At 43.8% G+C, this 22109-nt stretch overlaps 1 long non-coding RNA gene and 3 other non-coding genes across 4 annotated transcripts in view; 1 reads left to right on the top strand and 3 right to left on the bottom strand.

The window, feature by feature from the left end:
- Positions 1 to 8101: 8101 nt before the first annotated feature.
- Positions 8102 to 8174, bottom strand: trnaf-gaa (transfer RNA phenylalanine (anticodon GAA)). Its single transcript has one exon. It is a non-coding gene; the product is annotated as a tRNA-Phe (tRNA).
- A 5024-nt stretch (positions 8175 to 13198) lies between these two features.
- Positions 13199 to 13271, bottom strand: trnaf-gaa (transfer RNA phenylalanine (anticodon GAA)). Its single transcript has one exon. It is a non-coding gene; the product is annotated as a tRNA-Phe (tRNA).
- Positions 13272 to 14639: 1368 nt separating this feature from the next.
- On the top strand, positions 14640 to 14731 carry trnar-ucu (transfer RNA arginine (anticodon UCU)). The gene is given in 2 exon segments: positions 14640 to 14676; positions 14696 to 14731. It is a non-coding gene; the product is annotated as a tRNA-Arg (tRNA).
- A 3502-nt stretch (positions 14732 to 18233) lies between these two features.
- Positions 18234 to 22109, bottom strand: part of LOC137313245 (uncharacterized) — a 64854-nt gene continuing 60978 nt past the window's right edge. The window contains exon 3 of the long non-coding RNA XR_010961017.1: positions 18234 to 19593. This is a non-coding gene — a long non-coding RNA (uncharacterized lncRNA). The remainder of the gene's footprint in view (positions 19594 to 22109) is intronic.

Raw genomic sequence — 22109 nt, 5'->3', positions numbered from 1 at the left:
TGGATTCCAAATGGACACATGCTGCTACTCCCCATCCGAGCATTGGTTGTTCAGGGGTGGAGTTCTCACCTGCCACGCGGGAGACCTGGGTTGAATTCCCGGCCAATACATGGTCATTTTGCATTCTGCACCAATGAGAAACTTAGGAACAGGAGTCGGCCATTTAGCCCTTCGAGCCTGTTCCGCAATTCAATGAGATCACGGCTGATCTGTGACCTAACTCTATTTTCCCGCCGTAGCCTCAGCTCCCTTAATACATTTGGTTAATAAAAATCTATAAATCACGGGTTTGAAATTAACAATTGAGCTCGCAACAACTGTCGTTTGTGGAAGAGAGTTCCAAATTTCTACAATCCTTTGCTTGTAGAAGTGTTTCCTAACTGTTTAGTCTATTTCCCGGAGTCCGAGACACCCCAACCAACGGAAATAGTTTCTCTCTCTCTTGCCCATCAGTTCCTATTAATATCTTGAAAATTTCGATCAAATCAGCTCTTAATCCACTACATTCCAGGGAATACAAACCTAATTGGTGTAATCTCTCCTCGTAATTTAACCATTCGAGTCCAGGTATCATTCCAGTAAATCTACAGTGCACTCCTTCCACGGCCAATATATTCTTTCTTAGGTGCGGTGCCCAGAACTGAACACAGTACTCCAGCGCTGGTCCAATCAGAGCCTTGTATAGTGATAGCATAATGTCCATCCACTTGTATTCTCGTCCTCCAGATATAAAGACCAGCGTTCCATTAGCCTCTTTGATTATTTTCTGTGCCTGTCCATGACATTTTAATGATCTATATACATGGATTCCTAAGTCCTTTTGGAGCTCCACAGGGGTTTCGAACTTTTCATCATTTAGATTGTATTCTGATCTCTCCTTTTTAGGTCCAAAGTGGATGACCTCACACTTGCCTAAATTGAAATCCAATTGCCACAGTTTTGTCCGTTCATTTATTATATTAATGTCTCTCTGTAATTTTGTGCTTCCATCTGCACTGCTTACAATGCTGCCCATCTTGGTGTCATCCCCAAACTTCGATAAATCGCTCTCTATCCTGTCATTTAATATCAATGAGACCGCCTGATTTGAGGTAAATTCACATTCAGCATCAATCTCCTCATCATCTTGAGACATTTTATTTCCTTCACGTGTGTTGCACCTTGGAAACTTCCGCACTCTGTCCTCTGGAACTCAAACATCCTCTCGATATAATTCAATTCTACCAACAACGACATGGAAAAGCTGTCATAAACCAATTGATGACTTTTCACTAAATATGAGGAGACAGCAGGGCTCATCCGCGATTGGAGCCCAAGACCTTTTGACTATTAATCAATGCTATCAACGAAGCAAGAGTCAGACCCCGAGACCAACAAGCCGCTGTTGATCGAATCGTGCAGCCAGTGTAATGGTTCGCTACTTCCCAGAGCCGATCGGCCATCCTTTCAGTCCTCTTCTGTCCAGCCAATCTCTTTTTCTATTCCGGTGTACAGCAATTTCATGTTGTACACTAACTATTTCCAATCACCAATATTAGTTTCCTTTTACCAAATTTGTTTCGAGTGTACGACTTGAATTATCAAGTAAGACGTTTCAGAATTAATTGCTCTGAAACTACATTACTTGGGAGGATAGTGAGAGATGTGGATGAACAGAGGGACCTTGGAGCGCATGTCCACAGATCCCTGAAGGTAAGAGGAAAAGTAGGTAAGGTGGTTGAGAAGGCATACAAGATACATTCCTTAATTAGGCGAGGCATAGAATATGAGAGCAGGGAGGTTATGCTAGACCTGTATAAAACACTAGTTAGGTCACAGCTAGAGTACTGTGTACACTTCTGGTCACCAAACTACAGGAAAAATGTGATTGCACTAGAGAAGGTACAGAGGAGATTTACGACGATGTTTCCAGGACTGGAGAATTTTAGTTATGAGGATAGATTGGATAGGCTGGGGTTGTTTTCTTTGGAACCGAGCAGGCTGAGGAGAGATTTAATTGAGGCATATAAAATAATGACCGGCCTAGATAGATTGGATAGGACGGACCTACTTCCCTTAGCAGAGAGCTCAATAATCAGGGGGCATAGGTTTAATTTAATTGGTAGAAGGATTGGAGGGGAGCGCTGGAGAATTTGTTTCACCCAGAGGGAGGTGGAGGTCTGGAATTTCACTGCCTGAGAGGGTGGTAGAGGCAGAAACCCTCATCGCATTCAAAAAGAACTTGAATATGCTTTTGAAGAGCCGGAACCGAAAAGACGACGGACGAAACGCTGAAATATGGGATGAGGCTCGATGCCTGTTTTTTTCGGACGGCACAGACATGATGGGCAGAACGGCCTCCTTCTATGGCGGAAATTTCTATGATTGTATGATTCTATGATTTGATTGCCGTCTGTCTCGGCATGGTGTTAATGTACACTCTACCATAAGGATACTTTAATCAAATTGGTGATTTGTTTCACTGTGAGAGCGAAGAGACATTAATGTGGAGACATTGGCTGCAGCAGCTCGGTTGCCCCTTTACTTTTCCTACCGTCTCAATCTTTCTTTAACCTTCTCTGCTGGTGTTGCAGGTTCGATCAGGCATCGCCGTTCAAGGAAGCCTGAGAAGTCCATCAGGGGACAACACAAGAGACCGAGACAGGGAGAGATAGAGAAATTTATATAGAACATAAATTATAAAATGACAACAGCACAGAAGGTGGCTATTCGGCCCATCCTGCACGTGCCGGCTCATTGTAAGAGCAATCCAATTAGTCCCATTCTCCCGCTCCTTCTCCGTAGCCCTGCAATTTTTCCCTTCAACTATTTATCAAATTCCTTTTTGAAAGCCACGATTGAATCTGCTTCCACCACCCTTTCAGGCAGCGCATTGCGGGTTATAAATACTCGCCGGGTAAAAAAAAGCATTTCCTCACGTCGCCTTTGGTTCTTTTACCGATCACCTTAAATCTGTGTCCTCTGGTTCTCGACCCTTCCGCCAATGGGAACAGCTTCTCTTTATTTACTTTATCTGAACCCTTCATGACTTTGAACACTTCTATCAAATCACCTCTTCACGTTCTCTGCTCTAAGGAGAACAACCCCAGCACGGGGTAAATGCGGTCAATTAGCTTCAGTTCATTTATTTGAGCATTGAACAGCTCTTTGAACGTTACTCTGACATTATGATAGCGCGGCCTCGCGGTCTAAGGTGTTCCATCAAATTTCTATGGAGGCGTGGGTTTGAATCCCACTGCTGTTAGAATTTCTGGCAATGTTTATTTTGACCTGTTCACAGAAAACCCGATTGTCGTGCGATGGAGCAGAGGATGTGAAAGAAGATGAAAGTGAAAGTGCAAATATTATTTTCATCACGGGGACAGGACACGTTTCCACAGGTTCGGGCCTCTCATCTTAAGATTCTTTCCAGCAGAGTGGGACAGGTGATCAGAGTGACCGGGCTCCAGCGGCGCAATCAGTCAGTGCGCGGTCCTGATCTGACAGAACAGGGTCGGGAAATACCGAGGTTGTTAGTCGAGTCTCACTTTGATCAACCAATCTTTTGCCTTGTGAACATTTTGACCGCAGTTGAAGGTACAATTGGTTTGTTCCAAAATGCATCTACTTATTTGTATTGCCATGTGGTTCCTCCGGACTCCACTTTTGCAATAGCAGATGAGATGTTTTGTGTTATTATTTTACAGGAGGTAGACTGCGGAATTGGAGCCACAAACTATGATTTTGATCCATCTGCAAATTATGGGATTTAGCATGAGCTTTAAACCAGCGCGTTAGAACGCTCAGCCACGATACTTTCCATCTTGCGATCTTCAGGAGCTACTATTACAGGAATAGAATTACTGCAAGCAAGAATTCTACCCTCAAGCACCAATGCTCGCACGGCAGCCGGATGCTTGTGTCCAGTTGGAAACCTGTCTGAGGGAACATGCAGTCTGACAGAGCTAGAAGTCCAGGAGATTGACTTTTGTGTTGAGCAGATGATGAGCCTCCTTCTTGAGAGTGTTTCACCAATCCAGCTCAGAGTGGATTAAGCATTATAAATTCGGGGGGAGTGGAGCCACGTGTAGAAGATGAAGTGTGGGGGATTATTTCCCTTCCTTGACAAACATTAATGATCTTGTTGCTGTTTTGCTACAAAATTTTACTTTCGAGCACCGAAATCGCTAGTTTTAACAGCAGGTCAACATCAAAAGGCGTGGGGAAAATGAGGGCTCGTCCGGGATCTCTCGCATATTTCAATCAGCAAACCCGAAGCGAGAATCAGTCCCCTAGACCAACGAGCCCGCTGAATAAATAGCACCAAGTAGCGACACGCGAGGGAGAGTTTCTGAGCATCAGCGCCCACTTTCCCCAAATCTCCCTTAAAGTACAGTAAATAAAAATGTGTCCGAACATGAGTGAAAAGTTATAAAGGTCATTTCTTCTGTGTTGGGTTTTGTTTAGGGTTCCAGATGCTGTTAAAGGTGATTGGGGACGGTTACTGAATTAACCGGTATAAGGGTGCAGATCCTCCGGTGTAAGGGTGCAGATGCTCCTGTGTAAGGGTGCAGATACTCCGGTATAAGGATGCAGATACTCCGGTGTAAAGGTGCAGATACTCCGGTGTAAAGGTGCAGATACTCCGCTGTAAGTGTGCAGGTACTCCGGTATAAAGGTGCAGATGCTCCTGTGTAAAGGTGCAGATGCTCCGGTATAAGGGTGCAGAAACTCCGGTATAAGGATGCAGATACTCCGGTATAAGGGTGCAGATACTCCGCTGTAAGTGTGCAGGTACTCCGGTATAAAGGTGCAGATGCTCCTGTGTAAAGGTGCAGAAACTCCGGTATAAGGATGCAGATACTCCGGTATAAGGATGCAGATACTCCGGTATAAGGATGCAGATACTCCGGTATAAGGATGCAGATGCTCCGGTATAAGGGTGCAGATACTCCGGTATAAGGATGCAGATACTCCGGTATAAGGGTGCAGATACTCCGGTATAAGGATGCAGATACTCCGGTATAAGGATGCAGATACTCCGGTATAAGGATGCAGATGCTCCGGTATAAGGGTGCAGATACTCCGGTATAAGGATGCAGATACTCCGGTATAAGGATGCAGATGCTCCGGTATAAGGGTGCAGATGCTTGGATTTAAGGGTGCAGATAAATGGATGTAATGATTTGTTGCCCCGACTGAAATGCGGCTTAGAACTGTTGTTATTATCCGAGGCAGTGCTGCAGGATCCTTTAATGATCTCTTCCAAAAATAACTGAAACCCTTCGGAATGTGAATACAATTAGCGTTTCCAAAATAAAGGGAGTGACATTCATTGTGGAAACAGTCAGGTGTCGCTCACTGCAGAAATATCCATGTCAGAGTGAAGCGGCTCTCCTGCAACCTTCGGACCTTGTCTGTCAAGACGAATTCTGATTTCCGTGAATCCAATCACAGATTAAATGGTAGAAGATCGGCCGTCCTCAGCTGGCCATCTGAACCGTGCACTTTTTTTTGCAGCCAAAACACACATGAGAAACCAGGACATGCGAGACCATGAATCTTAAAGTAAAACATTTCCCTATCGTCCCTGGGTGGGCTCAAAACCATCAACTTTCCCGTTTTCTAGCCGAACGCGCTAACTGATTGCGCTACAGATACATAATTAAGCGATTGATTTAACTAGCGAAAAAATTAGGTTGCAGCGACCAAGACAACATCTCTCAACTATCAGTTTGTTTATGGTGAATCTGGGTTATTCCCATTTCAAGGCCAATCTCTCCTCCGTGAGGTGCAATGCCCAGAGCGGAAAAGAGTCCACTAAATGGGTTTTATTCAGAACTCTGTACAGCTGCAACATAACTTTCACCCCTTTGTGTTCCATTCGCCTTTTCAAGTTTTTTGTACCCGTGAACTAGATTTTCGTGATTTGGGCCCCCAAATATTTCTGCTCATTTACAGTTCCCAGCTTCTCACCATTTATAAAAAAAACTCTGATCGACCTTTTCTAGGCCCAAAGCGGCTGGCCTCACACTTTCCCACATTGAATTCCATCTGCCACAGTATTGAAAGGTAATGAACTGAAACCCTTCGGAATGTGAATACAATGTTATATTTCCAAAATAAAGGGAGTGACATTCATTGTGGAAACAGTCTGGTGTCACTCACTGCAGAAATATCCATGTCAGAGTGAAGCGGCTCTCCTGCAACCTTCGGACCTTGTCTGTCAAGAAGGATTCTGATTTCCGTGAAGCCAGTCTCAGGTTAACTGGTGGAATATCGGCCGTGCTCAGCTGGCCATATAAACCATGCACTTTCAAAGCAGCCAAAACACACATTCGAAACCAGAAAAAGCAAGACAGTGCACCTTGAGGTAAAAGCTGCCCTTAAGTCCCTGGGGGGGCTCAAATCACCAACCTTACAGTTAACAGCCGAACTCGCGAACCGATTGCGCCACAGAGACACAGAGAGGCTGTTATTGAACCATTATTTCAACCAACTAAAAATTCAGGTTGCAGCGATCAATATAACATCTCTCCACCATCAGCTTAATTTTCCAAAATAAAGGGTGTGAAGTTTGCACGAGTGAAAATCTGTGCTGTATTATTTCTGAACATTCAACTCATCTTGCCATTAAACACCTGTATGGTGGATGACTCGGTCCCCTCGTGGGAGAGTCGATTTCAGCGCGGTGATACTGGGACAGAGTAAAGTTTAGTTCATGCGATTGCCGAGTGGCGAGAGGGTGGATTTGGAACTCCTGTGCGGCTGCACTGCGAGTTGTCCTGATCTACTTGGAGCGATATTCACTTCAATTCATCACTGACAGGAACAGTTTGATTCCACGTTTATTTTCTCTGGTGCTTGGTGAGATTTCAAAAGTTCAAAACGATCCGTGCTGAACCCAATCTCGCCAGTTCCACGCTGACAGAGCGATTTCACCGTCGAATGCAAAGGCGAACAAAACTCATTCAAAGAAAGTGCAGGTCATTGAGGTGCCTTTAAAGTCCTGATTGTTTGCACTGAAATTCTTCCCAAAGCGTTTGAGATTCAGGTGGAGCGATTTGGGGATTCGTATCTCTCTTTGCAAAAGTTTCATCCGCAGTTCAAGATCAAAAGTCGAGGGCAGAATGAGACGCCTTCCTGACATTTGGGAACGAGGGAAGCAGACTTTAGAACAAGGTTCTGTTTAATGTGAAAAAGCAGCTAAAACATTCATTCCGGAACGATCCAGAATCCGATCAGCTCGAACAGCAACGGTTACCCGTGATTTGAACACTCAGCCTTCTGGTGGCGGAATAAATAATGGAGATAGAAGCAGGAAGTTGAAAAGTGGGAATTGATAAATTAAGTGAGTGGGTAAAACTGCGGCAAATAGAGTTCAATGTGGGGGAGAGCGAGATCATCCACTTTAAATCTAAGATAAATCAGAGTATTTTCTAAATGGTGATAAACTAGGAACTGTGGAGGAGCAGAGAGATTTTGCGGTCCATGTACAGAAACCGCTACCAACCAGCGCACAGGAACAAAAATTTATTAAACAGCCGAATGTGCCTTTCGGACCGCCGGTTAGTTCATTTGCATCGAGTTTACCGTAATATCATGATCACGGATTCGATTCTTGTAATTTACTTTATTTATATCGGGTTTTTGTAACTTTTAAATCCAAGCTTTACAAACAGGTCCACAGACAAATTCACGGGGACAGTTTATTGAATAACATCCATTGTAACTTTACCCCTGGGCCGGAGAAACACGTCTTTCTTTTTATTTGTCTTTTTCCGGTTTGCAGATAAACGTTTAACTCGCGGCCTGTTCCCATTAATGATCATCAGCAGCAACAGACAGACAGAGCGGGTCTGACCGCCCCGAGATGGGGAAAAGGCATCAGTTTAGGACAAATGCATCAAATCAAATAGTCACCCGGCACCGAGAGAGACAAAACCAAGAGAAAAAGGCAGAAGGTAACAGAGAAATAAAAACCAAATACAGACGATATAAATATTTCCCATCCTTGATGTCTCTCTATTCAATCCCCAATCCTTCAGTGGCGGGGATCAAATTTCACTGCAAATAAATGCGAGAATCGACCCAAAGAAGAAGAAACTAAACAACCAAAAACTGCCGAAACTCGGGATTGAACCAAGGACCTTTAGATCTTCAGTCTAACGCTCTCCCAACTGAGCTATTTCGGCCCCACATGTAATCTTTACTTTGTGTCATTGTCGTGGAAGAAAATATAACCCCGGGAGGAATTGGCACTCCTGTTCATTCCGCAATTCAGATAAAAACATCGCACTCACATATACACACCCACAGTTCATATATAAACATCGCACTCATATATACACACCCACAGTTCATATATAAACATCGCACTGATATATACACACCCACAGTTCATATATAAACATCGCACTCATATATACACACCCACAGTTCATATATAAACATCACACTCATATATACACACCCACAGTTCATATATAAACATCGCACTCATATATACACACCCACAGTTCATATATAAACATCACACTCATATATACACACCCACAGTTCATATATAAACATCGCACTCATATATACACACCCACAGTTCATATATAAACATCACACTCATATATACACACCCACAGTTCATATATAAACATCGCACTCATATATACACACCCACAGTTCATATATAAACATCACACTCACATATACACACCCACAGTTCATATATAAACATCGCACTCATATATACACACCCACAGTTCATATATAAACATCGCACTGATATATACACACCCACAGTTCATATATAAACATCGCACTCATATATACACACCCACAGTTCATATATAAACATCACACTCATATATACACACCCACAGTTCATATAGAAACATCGCACTCATATATACACACCCACAGTTCATATATAAACATCGCACTCATATATACACACCCACAGTTCATATATAAACATCGCACTCATATATACACACCCACAGTTCATATATAAACATCACACTCATATATACACACCCACAGTTCATATATAAACATCGCACTGATATATACACACCCACAGTTCATATATAAACATCGCACTCATATATACACACCCACAGTTCATATATAAACATCGCACTGATATATACACACCACAGTTCATATAGAAACATCGCACTGATATATACACACCCACAGTTCATATATAAACATCGCACTCATATATACACACCCACAGTTCATATATAAACAGCACTGTCATACATAAACTCCCAAAGTTAATAAATCAGCAGCGCACTCATAGATCCACACCCATTTTATAGGAGGGAGATCGGTACCGACTGCCAATGGAGCTCTCAGAGTGGGAGAGGCGGAAGCAACAGCGACCGAACAAACTCTGGATCTCATCCTTAACACAGACCGGTAGATCCACCTGTGAAGTTACACCGCACTTTGTTCGCAGGGATGGTAACGGGTTCTGAGAACGCATCAGGGCGTCTAATGGCTTCTCAGTGGCGATGCATTGGGGCAAGGGCATCTCAGAGAGGGGAAGGGGCAGTCAGAGGGCATCAGAGAGTGTAACGGGGCTCAGAGAGGGGACGGGACAGTCAGAGGGTATCAGAGAGTGTAACGGGGCTCAGAGAGGGGTAGGGGCAGTCATAGGGTATCAGAGAGTATATTGAGATCTCGCAAAGGGGAAGCACTGCCAGAGGGTATCAGAGAGTGTAACGGGGCTCAGAGAGGGGTAGGGGCAGTCATAGGGTATCAGAGAGTATATTGAGATCTCGCACAGGGGAAGGACTGCCAGAGGGTATCAGAGAGTGTAAGGGCGCTCAGGGCGTATCAGTGGGTGAGGGGCACTCAGCGGGTACCAGAGAGTGTCAAGGACGCTGACAAGGTTCAAAGAGGATAATGGACTCTCTGAGGGTATCAGAGAAGATGCGGAGCTCAGGGAGAATCAAAGAGGGTAAGGTGGGCTCAGGAGGTATCAGAGAGGCGAATGGATCCAGAGTTGGCATCTTCTAAATATTACACTTCCTAACCATCAACATTTTTAATAACAGCAAAAATGAAGCCTATTGAAATGGTATCTGCCGTGTCCCATGTGGAGGGAATGAGAAGATAGAATCGGGAGGGACTGGATATTTGGCAACGCTCACGGTTTCCTTTCACACAGCTCAGGGTTGTGTCTGTTTACATAACTGGATTTCTTGAACTGGAGATAAGAGGTTGCACTTTGAACCTTTCATCACCCACTGTGAAAAATAGAACACAAAACGCCCAATGTGTGGTTTAAACCCACGCCCCTGAGATTAGGAATTTCGTGCTTTACCGACTGAGCTAGCCGGGCCAGCGGCAGGGCTCCTTCCCATCCGATTATTGCAGAGAGGCGGGTGGTGACGTTGCTGTCGGGGTTTCAGTTTGTCCGACAATCCCAAGGTGGCTGAATCTGAACACCCGCTTTTCATTCTGGAGTCAGTCTGATGCCTCTCACCAGTCGTCCAGCCCCGCGCTGAGCAGGAGAGGAACATCGGGACAGGAGAAGACCATTCAGCCCTTCGAATCTGCTGCCCCATTCAATTAGATCATGAGGTGATCTATAACTCATCTCTGTTTCCCCGCCTTGGACTCATATCCCTTGGTAACCGAACCGGAAAAAGATCTATCAATATCAGATTTGAAAATTTGAATTGAGCCTCAATCCACATCCTTTGGGATGAGAGAGTTCCAGCTTTCGGCCGTATTTTGTTTGCTGAAGTGATTCCTGATTTCTTGCCTGATTGGTCCAGCTCCAATTTCATTTTGGATTCGGCCAACAGAGAGAGAGAGAAAGGCCGCCTTCACCGGAGATTGATCCTTTAATGATCTCTCACAGATCAACTGAAACCAGTCGGAATGTGAATATCATTTCACTTTTCCAAAATAAAGGGAGTGTCATTCATTGTGTCAACAGTCTGGAGTCACTCACTGCAGAAATAGCCATGTCAGAGTGAATGAGCTCGCCTGCAACCTTATCTGTCAAGAAGTATTCCGATTTCTTAAAGCCAATCTCAGTTTTTTTGGATATTTTTCAGACGCCTGCTATCCGACAGCAGATTAAATGGTGGAAAATCAGACGCACTCAGCTGGCAATGTTGACGTTACATTTTGTTGCAGACAAGACACACATTCAAACCCTGGGAATGCGAGACAATGAAGGTTAAGGTAAAAGGTCCGCTGGTGTCCCCGGGTCAGCTCGAATCATCAACCTTTCAGTTCATAGCCGAACGCGCTAATGAATTGCACGACAGAGATACGATTTTGCTCTTGCTGAAGGACTAATTCACCGAGCTAAAGCTTCAGGTTGCAGCGATCAATATAACATCGCTCTACTATCAGTTTACTTTTCCAAAATAAAGGGTGTGTAGCTTGTACGAATGAAGATCTGTGCTGTATTATTTCTGAACATGAAGCTCACCTTGCCATTAAACACCTGTATGTTGAAAGACTCGGTCCCCTCGTGGTCGAGAGGATTGATTTTTTGAGCTGTGATTCTCCATTCTATATTCCAGTAATATTCAGGTTTGCTGAAAATGAGATGAGATGAAATGAGCAGGTCTAACGAGCAGGTCTGTGACACTACACGGTGTCTACAAAGTTGTCTCTTGCACGTACAGTGAAGCGGACGGCAGTTTTCACTATTAAACCAGTAATTATTATGTTTAGAAACAATATGGCCGGAAAATACTCGATTTCAGCGCGGTGACACTGGGCCAGAGTAAAGTTCAGTTAATGTGATTGCCGAGTGGGGAGAGGGTGGATTTGGAACTCCTGTGCGGCTGCGCTGCACATTGTCCAGATCTGCTTGGAGCGATATTCACTTCAATTCATCACTGACAGGGACAGTTTGATTCTAAGTTTCTTTTCCCCGGTGCTTGGTGAGATTTTAAAAATAAAGGCGACCCGTGCTCACCCCAAACTCGTCACTTACACGCTGACAGATACAAGGCAGTCACACTCTTCACCAGTGAGATGAAAGCGGAGAGCGATTTCACGGTCGAATACAATGGCGAACAAAACTCATTCAATGAAAGTGCAGGTCATTGAGGGGCCTTTAAAGTCCTGATTGTTTGAACTGAACTTCTTCCCAAAGCGTTTGAGATTCAGGTGGAGTGATTTGGGGACTTCTTTTCCCTCTTTGCAAAAGTTTCAACCGCAGGTCAAGATCAAAAGTCGAGGGCAGAATGAGACGCCTTCCTGAAATTTGAGAACTCGGGAAACAGACTTTAGAGCAAGGTTCTGTTTACTGTGAAAAAGCAGATGAAACATTCATTCCGGAACGATCCAGAATCCGATCAGCTCGAAAAGCAACGTTTACCCCGTGATTTGGACACTCAGCCTTCTGGTGGCGCAATAAATAATGTGGATGGAAGCAGGAAGTTGAAAAGTGGGAATTGATAAATTAAGAGAGTGGATAAAACTGCGGCAAATAGAGTTCAATGTGGGGGAGAGCGAGGTCATCCACTTTAAATCTAAGATCAATCAGTGTATTTTCTAAATTCTGAGTAACTAGGAACTGTGGCGAAGCAGAGAGATTTAGGGGTCCATGTACAGAAATCGCAACCAACCAGCGTACAGGTACAAAAAATAATTAAACAGCCCAATGTGCTGTTTGTCCGGCCGGTTAACTTATTTGCATAGAGTTTACCGCAATATCATGATCACGGACTCGATTCTTGTAATTTACTTTATTTATTTCGGTTTTTTGTAACTTTTAAAATCGAAGCCTTACAAAAAAAACCACAGACAAATTCACGGGGACAGTTTATTGAATAACATCCATTGTAACTTTACCCCTGGGCCGGAGAAACACGTCTTTCTTTTTATTTGTCTTTCTCCGGTTTGCAGATAAACGTTTAACTCGCGGCCTGTTCCCATTAATGATCATCAGCAGCAACAGACAGACAGAGCGGGTCTGACCGCCCCGAGATGGGGAAAAGGCATCACTTTCGAATAAAGTGCATCAAATCAAATAGTCACCCGGCACCGAGAGAGACAAAACCAAGAGAAAAAGGCAAAAGGTAACAGAGAAATAAAAACCAAATACAGACGACAGAAATATTTCCCATCCTTGATGTCGCTCCATTCAATCCCCAATCCTTCAGTGGCGGGGATCAAATTTCACTGCAAATAAATGTGAGAATCGAAGCGAGGAAGAAGAAACTAAACAACCAAAAACTGCCGAAACTCGGGATCGAACCAAGGACCTTGAAATCTTCAGTCTAACGCTCTCCCAACTGAGCTATTTCAGCCCCATGTGAAAGATTCACTTTATGTCATTGTCTTCAAAAAATATATAACCCCAGGCGGAATTGCCCCTCCTGTTCATTCCGCAATTCAAATAAAAACATCGCATTCATATTTACACACCCACAGTTCATATATAAACATCACACTCATATATACACACCCACAATTCATATATAAACATCACACTCATATATACACTCCCACAGTTCATATATAAACATCACACTCATATATACACACCCACAGTTCATATATAAACATCACACTCATATATACACTCCCACAGTTCATATATAAACATCACACTCATATATACACATTCATAGTTCATAGAAAAACATCACACTCATATCTACACTCCCACAGTTTACAAAACAAGAGCGCACTCTTACTGCACATCCACTTAATATCTACCCAAAGTCCTGTTTATTGTTCTCACTAAAGTCTGAACACTGAACGTTTAACTGTTTTCCAGATGCTGTCCATCCTGTTTTGTATTTTCAGCGTTAAATTTGCTGAAGTCCGGCAAAGGGGGCGCGATATCGGTCCTGCCGGTGAATGCTGCTTCGACAGAAGTCTCGGTGTCCAGGAGCTGGCGGGGATTGGAAAGCTCTTGTGTCACACGAAGTGTCTGAAAGGCCCGGATACACATGAAGGTTATCAGTGCGGTGCCCACACCTCGTGATATAATGTTAGCGAGCCTGACATCAACTTAAAAGGCGGCTTGTTGTAAACACGTTGTGGTCACAGTTTCTTTTTGTTCATAACTGAACCTAAAACATTCAAAATGCAATGTTTTCTTTGCTGCATCACAATAAGCAATATCTTATTATAAAGTTTCGCTCATTGGTTCCTAAGTGTCAGATGGGAGAATTGTCTGAACCCTTCATTTATTTCATTGTTCATTCAGAATCTGCCCACGGATTGACACAGAGATAAACACAGGGAGAGTTGCAGAGTATCGGTCAACACGGCGAGAGATACAGAGTATAGGTAAACACAGGGAGAGATACAGAGTATCGGTAAACACAGGGAGAGATACAGAGTATCGGTAAACACAGCGAGAGATACAGAGTATCGGAAAACACATGGAGAGATACAGAGTATCGGTAAACACGGCGGCAGGACCCTGAGCCACAGTGAAAATGTTGTGATTTCAACCTGGTTCAAAACACGCAGCCTTCTGATGTGGAGTCAGACGCGACTGTTCTTGCACCAGGCCCACAACAAGCGGCTGGAGCCGGATCCATTGGAGGGCGATCGGTGCAGACTGCCGCCCCGGCTCTCGGAATGTGAGAGGCGGAAGCAGGAACAGCCTGACCGCCTCAACCACAGCACAGGATCCCCGCTCTCCCTCACATTGCATAACTGACTCTGTGGCGCAATGGACAGCGTGTTGGACTTCTACTTCGTGGTTGGCGGAGACATTCAAAGGTTGTGGGTTCGAGTCCCACCAGAGTTGGGTTTCAGTTCACGGATCGGGAGCTGGGAAGTGAAATTTTGCAGCAGGATCATTAATGTCCGTCAAGGATGTGAAACTGCCCCCGACACTTCATCTTACACAAGTGGCTCCAGTCACACCCGGATTTATGATTCTAAATCCACTCTGAGCTGGATTGGCGAAACTCTCTCAAGGAGGAGACTCATCATCTGCTCAGACCGAAAGTCAATCTGCTGGACTTCCGGCTCTGTCAGACTGAATGTTCCTTCAGACAGGTTTCTCACTGGACACATGCATCCTGCTGCCGTGCGAGCATTGGTGCTTGAGGGGGAGAATTCTTGCTTGTAGTAATTCTATTCCTGTAAAACTGGCTCCTGAAGTGCAGGATGGAAAGTATCCTGGCTGAGCGGTCTAAGGCGCTGGTTTAAAACTGCAGTAAAATCCCATTTTTTTGGATGGATCAAAATCATAGTTTTTGGTTCCAATTCCGCAGCCTCCCTCCTGTAAACGAATAACATTAAACATCTCATCTGCGAATGCAACAGCGCAGTCCGGAGGAACCACATGGCAATGCAAATAAGTAGATGCATTTTGGAACAAACCAATTGTACCTTCAACTCCGGTCGAAATGTTCACAAGGAAAAGGATTGTTTGATCTCGGTGAAACTCGAATTAACAACCTCGGTATTTCCCGACCCTGTTCTGTCAGATAAGGACCGCGCACTGACCGATTGCGCCGCTGGAGCCCGGTCACTCTGATCACCTGTCCCACTCTGCTGGAAAGAATCTTAAGGTGAGAGGCCCGAACCTGTGGAAACGTGTCCAGTCACTGTGATGAAACTAATATCTGCACTTCCACTTTCAGCTTCTTTCACATCCTCTGCTCCATCGCACGACAATCGGGTTTTCTGCGAACAGGTCAAAATGAACATTGCCAGAAATTCTATCAGTGGTGAGATTTTAACCCAGCGCCCACGCAGTGATTGGATTTATTGTCTTAAAGCAGTGAGCTCCGTTCACACACCGCCTCGCCAGTCTTTCACATTTTGTTTAATGCCCAAATAAATAAATTGGAGCTAATTGACCGCATTTACGCCGTGCTGGGGTTGTTCTCCTCAGAGCAGAGAAGGTTCAGAGGAGATTTGATAGAAGTGTTCAAAGTCATGAAGGGTTCAGATAAAGTTAATAAAGAGAAGCTGTTCCCATTGGCGGAAGTGAATGGTGGTGGACAATTAAACAACTAACGGGAGGAGGAGGCTCTGCAAACATCCCCATTCTCAATGATGGCGGAGTCCAGCACGCGAGTGCAAAAGACAAGGCTGAAGCATTTGCAACCATCTTCAGCCAGAAGTGCCGAGTGGATGATCCATCTCAGCCTCCTCCCGATATCCCCACCATCACGGAAGCCAGGCTTCGGCCAATTCGATTCACTCCACGTGATATCAAAAAACGGCTGAGTGCACTCGATACAGCAAAGGCTATGGGCCCCGACAACATCCCAGCTGTAGTGCTGAAGACTTGTGCTCCAGAACTAGCTGTGCCTCTAGCCAAGCTGTTCCAGTACAGCTACAACACTGGCATCCACCCGACAATGTGGAAAATTGCCCAGGTATGTTCTGTCCACAAAAAGCAGGACAAATCCAATCCGGCCAATTACCGCCCCATCAGTCTACTCTCAATCATCAGCAAAGTGATGGAAGGTGTCGTCGACAGTGCTATCAAGCGGCACTTACTCACCAATAACCTGCTCACCGATGCTCAGTTTGGGTTCCGCCAGGACCACTCGGCTCCAGACCTCATTACAGCCTTGGTCCAAACATGGACAAAAGAGCTGAATTCCAGAGGTGAGGTGAGAGTGACTGCCCTTGACATCAAGGCAGCATTTGACCGAGTGTGGCACCAAGGAGCCCTAGTAAAATTGAAGTCAATGGGAATCAGGGGGAAAACTCTCCAGTGGCTGGAGTCATACCTAGCACAAAGAAGATGGTAGTGGTTGTTGGAGGCCAAGCATCTCAGCCCCAGGGCATTGCTGCAGGAGTTCCTCAGGGCAGTGTCCTAGGCCCAACCATTTCTGACCTTCCCTCCATCATAAGGTCAGAAATGGGGATGTTCGCTGATGACTGCACAGTGTTCAGTTCCATTCACAACCCCTCAGATAATGAAGCAGTCCGAGCCCGCATGCAGCAAGACCTGGACAACATCCAGGCTTGGGCTGATAAGTGGCAAGTAACATTCGCGCCAGATAAGTGCCAGGCAATGACCATCTCCAACAAGAGAGAGTCTAACCACCTCCCCTTGACATTCAACGGCATTACCATCGCCGAATCCCCCACCATCAACATCCTGGGGGTCACCATTGACCAGAAACTTAACTGGACCAGCCATATAAATACTGTGGCTACGAGAGCAGGTCAGAGGCTGGGTATTCTGCGGCGAGTGACTCACCTCCTGACTCCCCAAAGCCTTTCCACCATCTACAAGGCACAAGTCAGGAGTGTGATGGAATACTCTCCACTTGCCTGGATGAGTGCAGCTCCAACAACACTCAAGAAGCTCGACACCATCCAAGATAAAGCAGCCCGCTTGATTGGCACCCCATCCACCACCCTAAACATTCACTCCCTTCACCACCGGCGCACTGTGGCTGCAGTGTGCACCATCCACAGGATGCACTGCAGCAACTCACCAAGGCTTCTTCGACAGCACCTCCCAAACCCGCGACCTCTACCACCTAGAAGGACAAGGGCAGCAGGCGCATGGGAACAACACCACCTGCACGTTCCCCTCCAAGTCACACACCATCCCGACGTGGAAATATATCGCCGTTCCTTCATTGTCGCTGGGTCAAAATCCTGGAACTCCCTTCCTAACAGCACTGTGGGAGAACCGTCACCACACGGACTGCAGCGGTTCAAGAAGGCGGCTCACCACCACCTTCTCAAGGGCAATTAGGGATGGGCAATAAATGCCGGCCTCGCCAGCGACGCCCACATCCTGTGAACGAATAAATAAATAAATAAATAAATAACACGCACACATCAATAAAACCGGGAATTCTGGAAACACACTGCAGGTCCTTCTTTATCTGGAGATCAAATGACTGTTGTATAATTGTACCAGCAGTTAACAGGCTCCTGTGAACTCCTCCCTCTGCTATTTTAATTCAGACTTTAAATCATTTATTTCAAGCGGGTTTATTTTGAATGAATTAACGCCTGCCTTAAATGGTAGACTCAGGACTGTCACACAAACAGGTTAAATCTTCATAGAATAATTACCACGGTCATTTTTAGACTGGACGCCGCACGGTGACTTTGCTGTCAGTGAAGAGAGACGAGAAAGACCAAAGTGCCGTTTGCCCCTCTCAGTGTGGCCCTGAAGGACTGTGTCCAGGCTGAAGTTCTGTTCCCACCGGACGATCCTCCCCCCAGATTGTCCTTTCTGAGCTCCAGTCAGGTGATGCTAAACACTCAGGTGGGAAAGACCAAAATCTACAACAAGGGTTCAAAATCTACAACAAGGGTTTAAAACAAAGCTGATTTATTGAACAGATATCCAGAATATTAAACTCTAGCCCAGTTATCGGGGTTATTAACATCAGGAGAAACAAACCTCAACTGTCAGAATGAACATGGTTCAGTCCTGGATGGGATTAACAGCAGAATCCAACCCCTGCAGTCATATGTGAACTCGCTGGAGTCTCAGCACGTGTGATGACTGAGTGAATCCCTTCCCACACACGGAGCAGGTGAACAGTCTCTCCCCAATGGGCATGCGTTGATGTGTCAGCAGTTCATTTCTGCTTCTAAAGCTCTTCTCACAGTCACTGAGTTAAAAGGTCACTCAATAGTGTCAACAAGTTGATGTTTCAGAAGGTGGGATGATCGAGTGAATCTCTTCCCACAAACGGAGCAGGTGAACAGTCTCTCCCCAGTGTGAGTGTGTCGATGTCTCAGCAGTTCGTTTCTGATTTAAAATCTTTTCTCAGTCAGAACATTGAAAGGTCTCTCTTCAGTGTGAACTCGCTGGTGTGACAGAAGGAGGGATGACCGAGTGAATCTCTTCTTTCACACAGAGCAGGAGAACGGCCTCTCCCTAGTGTGAACTCGCTGGTGAGTGCGTTGATGTTTCAGCAGATTAAATTTGCTTTTAAACCTCTTCTCACAGTCAGAACATTTAAAAGGTCTCTCCCCAGTGTGAACTCGCTGGTGTGTCAGCAGGGCGGATGACTGAGTGAATCCTTTCCCACACACGGAGCAGGTGAACGGCCTCTCCCCAGTGTGAGTGCGTTGGTGTTTCAGCAGATTAAATTTGCTTTTAAACCTCTTCTCACAGTCAGAACATTTAAAAGGTCTCTCCCCAGTGTGAACTCGCTGGTGTTTCAGCAGGTCGGATGACTGAGTGAATCCCTTCCCACACACGGAGCAGGTGAACGGCCTCTCCCCAGTGTGATTGCGTCGATGAGTTTCCAGCTCTGAAGGGTAATTGAATCCCTTCCCACAGTCCCCACATTTCCACGGTTTCTCCGTGGTCCGGGTGTCCTTGTGTTTCTCCAGGTTGGACGATCAGTTGAAGCCTCGTCCACACACAGAACACGTGTACGGTTTCTCCCCGCTGTGAATGGTGCGATGTGTTTTCTGGCTGTGTAACTGGTTAAAGCTCTTTCCACAGTCAGTGCACTGGAACACTCTCACTCGGGTGTGTGTGTGTCTCGGTGCTTTCCCACTCACACTGATGTTTGAAATCTTCTCCCACAGACAGAACAGACAAACATTTCTCCTTCCACATTCAAAGGCCGATGATATTCAGGTCCTGATGAATCGAGTGACTCTGTCAGATCTTGACGTGATCTTTGATTTGAGTTTCCCTCTGTAAATCCTCCCCTGTAAAAGGAGTTTATAAAAGTTATCAATGTAATTACAGGATAGAAATTCAGATCAGATAGCTCTACTTTCTATGGAACATTATTTCCTCTCTCATTACTCAAAGCTGTAAATCCCCCGTTCCACACACTCTCCCTCCTCCCTGTGCTGAAATCCAAACCCATCGCATCATCTTTCAGTGGCCCGAAACCATGAGTGAAAGGGTGAGAGAGTGAGTGAGTGTGAGAGCAGCAGTGGGCTCGGTGTGAAGAATGAAGTGGGGCAGGTGGAGCATGTTTCAGTGGGGCAGCAGTGATCATAATCTCATTAGGTTTAGAACAGTTATGGAAAAGGACAGGGGACAGTCAAATGTGAACATTCTTAACTGGAGGAGGGCTAATTCCAGTGAGTTAAAAAGGGATCTTGTCCAGGTGGATTGGAATCAAAAATTGGCAGGCAGAACAGTAATTGAACAGTGGGAGGCCTTCAAGGAGGAGTTGGTTTGGGAACAGAGTGGACAGATTCCCACGAGGAGGAAAGGAACAGCATCCAAAGCTCGAGCTCCCTGGATGACTGAAGATATAGAGATCACCATTTCTCCTTTATTTAAAGACGCTCCCTGACCGATCACCATTTCTCCTTCATTTACAGACGCTCCCTGACCGATCACCATTTCTCCTTCATTTACAGACGTTCCCTGACCGATCGCCATTTCTCCTTCATTTGCAGACGCTCCCTGACCGATCACCATTTCTCCTTCATTTACAGACGTTCCCTGACCGATCGCCATTTCTCCTTCATTTACAGACGCTCCCTGACCGATCGCCATTTCTGCTTTATTTGCAGACGCTCCCTGACCGATCACCATTTCTCCTTCATTTACAGACGCTCCCTGACAGATCCCCATTTCCCCTTCATTTCCCGGCGGGTAGTGAGGGGGGGATAATGTTCACTGTTTTATATTCGGGTCTGGGGCCGCACTCGGGGTTTGTAAAGCCTGAGCCTGGGCCTGAGCCCGGACCCGGGCCCCGGGGTTTATTGAGCCTCTTGCTCCGATCCTCTGACCTGCACCGAACGCGCTCCTCCCGCAGCCTCGACTGGCCGCGCATGCTCAGGACACACTGCCCGATAATGAGTCACTACTGCGCCTGCGTGCTGGGCTCCACTGATTCAGATAGGGCACAATCTGAACCGCGCTGCATGCTGGGTGATGCAGCCGCCATTGATGATCTTAATATCAGGCCGAAAAACAAAGGCATTGGAAGCAGATAATTCAAGTGTTTAATTTATTTTCTAAATAATTCAATCGTTCAATTCATTTCATAAATAATTGAATTGTTCAATTCATTAAATAATCAATTGTTTAATTTATTACATGAACAATTAGTTTAATTTATCATAGAAATAATTCAATAGTTTAATTCATTATATAAATATTCCTTCATTTAATTTATTATATAAAGAATTCAATATTTAGTTGAATTATTTATATAATAAATTAAACACGAGACTTCTTTATGTAATAAAGTCAACAATTGATTATGTGTAATGAATTAAACCTTTGAATTATTTATAATAAATGAAACACTTGATTATTTATATAATAAATGAAACACTTGATTATTTATATAATAAATGAAACACTTGATTATTTATATAATAAATGAAACACTTGATTATTTATATAATAAATGAAACACTTGATTATTTATATAATAAATGAAACACTTGATTATTTATATAATAAATGAAACACTTGATTATTTATATAATAAATGAAACACTTGATTATTTATATCATAAATGAAACACTTGATTATTTATATCATAAATGAAACACTTGATTATTTATATCATAAATGAAACACTTGATTATTTATATCATAAATGAAACACTTGATTATTTATATCATAAATAACGTTTTGAAATTCTTTATTCAATAAATTGATTATTAATATGCTTAAATAAACACTTGAATCTTTGTATGATAAGTTAAACCTTTGAATCAATTATATAATTTAAACACTTGACCTCTTCATATAATAATTTTAACACTTGGATTATTTATATAATAAACTAAACCATATAATTGGTTATTTGTATAATGAATTAAACCATTGTTTCTTCATAGAATAAATTTAACACTTGAATTATTTATATAATAAATTAAACAATTGATTTTTTATATAATAAATTAGACATGCATTATTATATAATAAATTAAACTATTAAATTATTTGGATACTTAATTTATTATGAAAATAATTCAATAGTTTAATTTAACAACTGACGTAGTTATGTAAGAAATTAAACAATTGATTATTTATATAATGAATTAAACTATTGAATTATTTATATAATAAATGAAACAGTTGAATTATTTAGATAATAAATGAAACAGTTGAATTATTTAAATAATAAATTAAACAAATGAAGTATTTACGTAATAAATTATACACTTGAATGCTTCATATAATAAATTAAACACTTGTTTATTTGTATAATAAATTCACAAATTGAATTATTTATACAATAA

The sequence above is a fragment of the Heptranchias perlo genome, unplaced genomic scaffold, assembly GCF_035084215.1.
Source record: "Heptranchias perlo isolate sHepPer1 unplaced genomic scaffold, sHepPer1.hap1 HAP1_SCAFFOLD_445, whole genome shotgun sequence".
Classification (NCBI taxonomy): domain Eukaryota; kingdom Metazoa; phylum Chordata; class Chondrichthyes; order Hexanchiformes; family Hexanchidae; genus Heptranchias; species Heptranchias perlo.
Note: the sequence above shows the minus strand (reverse complement) of the source record. Positions and strands in the feature narration are given on the sequence as shown.